The 6,000-nt window shown below is 34.9% G+C and overlaps 1 protein-coding gene across 1 annotated transcript in view; it reads left to right on the top strand.

The window, feature by feature from the left end:
- Positions 1–2,122: 2,122 nt before the first annotated feature.
- LOC150084528 (dual specificity tyrosine-phosphorylation-regulated kinase 1B-like) overlaps positions 2,123–6,000 on the top strand; it is a 378,795-nt gene continuing 374,917 nt past the window's right edge. Inside the window, exon 1 of the mRNA XM_090376473.1 lies at positions 2,123–2,168. The gene's annotated coding sequence lies outside the window, so the exon portion shown is untranslated. The remainder of the gene's footprint in view (positions 2,169–6,000) is intronic.

Raw genomic sequence — 6,000 nt, 5'->3', positions numbered from 1 at the left:
CTGAATAAATTTGGACTCAGTTGTTTTCAGAATGGTCTAATATTGACATAAACTATTTAAGAGGTCTAGTTGAATTCTTACCAACAATAATTCAAAAAGTGATTTATGCTAAGGGAGGTGTTACACATTATTAATTGGAAAATTACATGAACACCTAATTTCTTGTACAGGGTGCATATGTGTGTAGTGGTGATGACTATACAAATCACCACAATGTTGGCAAAGGCACTTTTGACTACACAAAGGTGTGTGTCCAAGGACAAGATCTGGGTGATGCTTTCAGGGGGTTCTATATAGGAGTTCTACAAATTTCTTCAATGTGGGGATTCTTTACATGGAATAGGCAATCATATTTTTGAATCTAAATCAGACTGCAAATTCTGTCATGTCAACATGTGCTTTTGTAAAGGGCTGGGATTTATCAACATAAGGTGATATCATCAGATTTGTAAACAGACTGAGGGCTCATTATAAAAGTAATTTAGCTGATCAATCTTCTTCGTAAATATTTGAATTATACAAGGCTAGCTTTAATACTGGGCTATTCTGTATTTTGGTTTCATGACAACAGAAAAGTATGTGTATTCAAATACAAGAGCTTAGAGGCAAAAATAAAAAGGCTGGCTATTGCTTCCTCACTTTGACTGATCATACCAAATTTCATTACTTCTCTATGTACAACTTGTAAACCCTAGGGCCTCACATCTGGTGAGTATGGGCTTGGCACACCCAGGGTCCTGAGCTGGATATCATCATTCTTCTCTTCTTTTTTTGACTCTCTCTCTTTTAGGGTAGCTGGGGAATTTTTTTTTTTTTTTGGCTGGTGCAGCATAAGCCTCAGGCTTCCTTGCACCATGTAGCTAATAATAATAATCATGAAAATAGAGGCATATTTCGGTAAATTTCGATTACATATTTTTATTGGTATGTTTCTACAGTTTTAACCTAACTTTTGGGCACCAACATATATATTGTTGCAATTTTTCCGTGTTAATTTTCTTGTAACTTCCTATTAATTATGAATATAAACAAGCCTGCCTACTTCCCTCCCCTATGATTCCCATCAAAGAACACAATTTATAATTAACTGAATTTTTCTGAATGGATAATTGTGTACTAATATCAATCCTAACCACACTTCTAGGAATGATATTATGTAAAGTTCATCATCCTTAAAAACTTTAGAAAGTTAACTTTTTAAAATATTCTACGCTATTAATTTTTGAAAGCGAACGTACTAATGTTTTTACAAGTTACTGTAACAACAACTGAAAATTAATGGGATTGTTTGAGTATATTTCATATATCCAGCTAAATATATAACAGTATTTATGTCCCCCCCCCCCCCAAAAAAAACGAGTGTATAAAGCTTTCGCTACGACTCAGAATTTATTCCTGGTCTACAGTAACTTAACAAATGGGATTTATATTCCCCTCAAACTCAGATGAAGCCGATTTCATTTGCATGAAAATACACCTTAAAATTGGCGATAAACCTAAAATTTTTAAAATACATGTAAAGTGATTACTCTTTTCCCGCAATTAATGATAATTTCAACGTAGACTAAGAAAATTATAATATGGAGAAAAATCAATAGTCAGTTACTACGAAGTACCACTCCTCCATTTATTTTCATTATAATACACAGCAATCACACGGTAGTTCGGTCTATGAAGCGGTTAACTACAACTCTGCAATAAAGACATTTCCATAGTATTTTACACAGTTAATTTTGATTATGCATTTTTTATAACTACTCCAGACACTCATATCTTGTAATACATGTTCGGACATAACAGTAACAATAAATTCACTAAATGAAATTCCAGAGAAGAAAGTGGTTTTAAATAATATTCAAGGATGTTTACTAACAAAAGTAGTGTCACCTTCACGTATTTTGATTGTTTAGTTTTTCAAAAAGAATAAGAAATAATACATTTAAATTTAAAATGTTGTTATTCAGTAATTATTCTCGGTTACGAAACGAATGATTGGCTAAAACTATACGCCTTTTGGCGGAGGAGATACCCAGTGGTCATATACATTCAAAATTCAAATTGAACATTTGCGCGCCATTTTGAAACGTTGTTGTTAACAAAAGCAGTTGCATGTTTATAATTCTGAAATTTGATACAGTACACCAGTTAAAACATATTGTTTCTAAAAGGTAAGAACATTTATAATTTCAGCTTTTTGCACGGGATGTTAGGTCGCGTGCGTAGTGCATGGCAGTCATGTGCGCCATTAGCCTTGTAACAACTGGCTAACGGCACTAAAAATGTCCTTTGTGTTCGTGTGTATGTGTATTCAGAGACGTATAAAGATACACATATGTGCATATACAGTATATATATGCACACACGTGTGTATGCATATATATAAAAATATATATTTATTTAAATTAAAGAAGTACACAGTATATACATGTATATGTTTGTTTCTATGTATGATGTGTGCGTGCGCGCGCGATGTGTAATGCATATAACCAATGCATGTGCGAGTGAGGGTGTGATTGTCTATCATAATTTTTAAAGATTTTGGTATCTTCCCTTCTGTATTTTAGGTTTAAAACCGGACATTATATTTTGATACTGTATGTTAACAAATAGAAGAATTTTCTGACCTCTATTCTTTTGATATATTCGCTCTTCCGAACAATAACTGAGATCGATGGCCCTAATAAAGCGGAACTAATTAGTGTAGATATTGTAAACAATAATAATAATAAAAAAAGACAAAATAGTGTGCCAAATTTTTACAAAACGTTTGATCAAAACAATCATCACAGTTGACATTTTGTGGCGCTGGGTGTAAAGTGGCCTTTGATTCATCAAAACATTTAGTTCTCTGTTTGAATCAATTAGTGTTACTGTAGTTTAAAAAAAAAAGAAAAGAAAGAGGAAACAATAATTTTACTAGGATAAATGTGTTGGCAGCGTGAAGGGTGATTCGTAACAAACATATTGTCAGTCGCCTTAGCAACCATGAAGCTTAACTTCGGTTGGAGAAAATACTTTCTCTTCAATTATAACAAGTAAAACAAATAAAAAAAAAAAAAAAAAACGCAGAACAACAGTTCACTTTTCAAGATGAAGTGTATACTTCTAAAGGGATGGGTTTCCTGTTAATTATATGCCTATATACTTGATAAACGTCACAACTGCGATTGGCAATTAGGAAGGGAAAATGCTAATCGGTGATAAAAGGGCCAAATATAAGGGAGGTATCCATGATAATAACGATTAATCAAACGTAGTTGTCATAAATTGACAATATATTTGAATTTATGGATCACTCCAAGAAATTAAAACAGCGTCAAGATTGTACCAATGAGTGTTGGTTCTGAAGCACAATATATATTTTCACTAAAATATTAAATCACATGTTATTTTATTAAGTATAATTGTTGGGGGACAATTATTGAGATATAATTGCAGAAACATTTTTTAAAATAAATTTGTGTAAATAATGGATGAAATGAATATGAGTATTTTGAGTAGTACATTAAAGTTTTAGTTTCTAAAAGTGATTTTCAAACTTTAGTGACAACAGGACTCCCTTTCACTTTAAACTTTTTTTTTTACAGCTCTCTAAGTGGTTTTTTTTTTTTTGTGTGTTTGTGAATTCTTTTCAGACTTAAGATATCATAAATTTCTGGCATTATTTTTGCACTACCTTGGTGGTTGAGGGAAGAACCACATAGAGTTGAAATAACCTTTGGATTAAAAAATGGCATATTTTGCTTTATTTTCTGAACTGAAAATATGCATTGCTGTTTTTACCAATTTGTGTAATAAGGCAAATATAACCAAGGTTGGTAACATTGAAACTGAAATCATGATTGTAAATTTTAGAAGGCTAGTATGCAGAAAGCAAATTAAAATTTAAAAAAAAAAAAATGGTCAAAAAACTACATAACGAAGAAAATATGATGCAATACAAAAAAAAGAGAAAATAAATAAATATAATTGAAAAACATATACCAAATTAAACCTCGATTTCCCTATTCCTCATGTCTTAATTTATATACATTTTAATCTTCGTATTTCAAATTGTTATAAAAAAATAAGATTTTGCACTTGAGCTTCTGGTATGTTCGAATTATCAGTGCATCCTATTTAGCATTAGTAGAGGCATATGATGCAAGCATACACACCATCAGCCAAAAAAAAATCCCATTTCACACATTCGTTGCTCTAAACGTTTGTCCAGTTCTTTAAATTTATTTAAGTTATCAACTACCACAACAGATGGAAGTTTGTTTGATATGAATTTATGCCCACCTCAGGTTTGTAATCTGAGCAAGAGGGACAATCCCATCAGCATTGAGCCTGCTCAACCCATTCAAGGCCTCAATCAAATCACTTCGCAAGTGCCTAGTCTCCAGATGCTGCTGTGGTAGCACCTCCGTAGCCAGGTGGGAAGGAGCAGCAGTCCATAGCACACGCTTCTTGATTAGACCGGGGTTCGAGCCCATCACCACCAAATACGGAGGATGCGGAAAGGTCAGGGAATGACCACTGCATATCCCGGAGCAATATGGCCTTAGTTGCTAATGCTCCTAAAAAAACCAAATCCAGATGCTGCAATTTGCAGAACTAAATCCTTCTTCGTAAGAGGACCCCCTTCATTCCCCCCTCACCAATTTTGTTTCCCTTCTCTGTACTCAGTCTTACAACTCTACATCCTTCCTAAAACGAAGCCTCCAGACCTGTATGCAGTACTCAAGATGCCCTCGTGGGTAGCACAATTGGTAGGATCACTGTCCTCCCCACAACAATGGAAAAGACCTGAGTTTGAATTCCATCGATTATGGAAGAAATTTTTATTGGTCTTTTTCACAACACGGTTGAGTTTGTCGGTCTCTGGCGAGGGTAGCATGGTTTTTCTCTCAGAAACGTGGGTTTTTCACCCAGCAAGCAGAAAATTGACCTCAGAACACATGCAATATACAGACAGTATACACCGTGCAACATGGCCTTAGTTGCCAATGCTCCTAAAACCCAATAACAACAACAGTACTCAAGGCATGGTCTGACCATTGCCTTCTACAAAGGGATCATCTCCTTTTCCCTACTATCAAAATTCCTGTATATCATTGACAATACCCCATGACCTGCTCTGGCAGCTTGTCCACTGCTTAGAAAACTTCATATTTGGTTGCACAATTACTTCCAGGTCTTTTTCATTTTCTACAACCCTAAGTGTAGTACCACACTTGGTATGTTTCTCTGGGGTTACTTCTACCCATATTGAGTGCTTTGCATTTGCCAATGTTAAACTTCCGTTGCCACTTCTCAGCCCATCTGCCCAACTTTTCTAGATTCTGTTCCAGTAGCACACTGCCATTAACAACCCTGCCGACCTTTGTATCATCTACATACTTGGACATTACCTTTATCAATATCATTGATAAATATATAAAACAACAGCGGGCACAACGGCGAACCCTGGGTCGTCTCCACTAATAACATTAGTCGACAAAGAGCAGCATCCATTGATTGCCACTCTATCTTCTCCCATTCAACAACCTTTTTATCCATTGTAGCAACTTGCCCTTAATACCATACTGCTCCAATTTGTACAACAGTTTTCCGTGTGCAACGGTATCAAAAGCTTTCCTGAAATCCAAGTATATGATATCAAAATTACTTTTTACATCCTGTTTACTTGTGACCACATCGTAGTATTCAATCAAATTGGTCAGACAAGTCTTCTCCTTAGTAAACCCATGCTGCATCTGAACTATTATTGCAGTCTTGTCTATGTGATCCTGTATCACCTCTTTAACCAGTGACTCGATTATTTTCCCCAGAACAGAAGTTAAACTAACAGGTCTATAATTATTTGTCACCCATTGATCCCACTTTGTGAATTCGGGATACATTTGCACATCTCCAGTCCATGGGGACATCCCCTTAATCTAAGGATGCCCTCCTAATTATGGTTAATGGTTTGCTTACTTCCTTTGCTGCCTCCTTTAATATAACTGGATAGAT

This window comes from Mastigoproctus giganteus, chromosome 6, assembly GCF_048544385.1.
Source record: "Mastigoproctus giganteus isolate SK-2022 chromosome 6, ASM4854438v1, whole genome shotgun sequence".
NCBI lineage: Eukaryota > Metazoa > Arthropoda > Arachnida > Uropygi > Thelyphonidae > Mastigoproctus > Mastigoproctus giganteus.
Note: the sequence above shows the minus strand (reverse complement) of the source record. Positions and strands in the feature narration are given on the sequence as shown.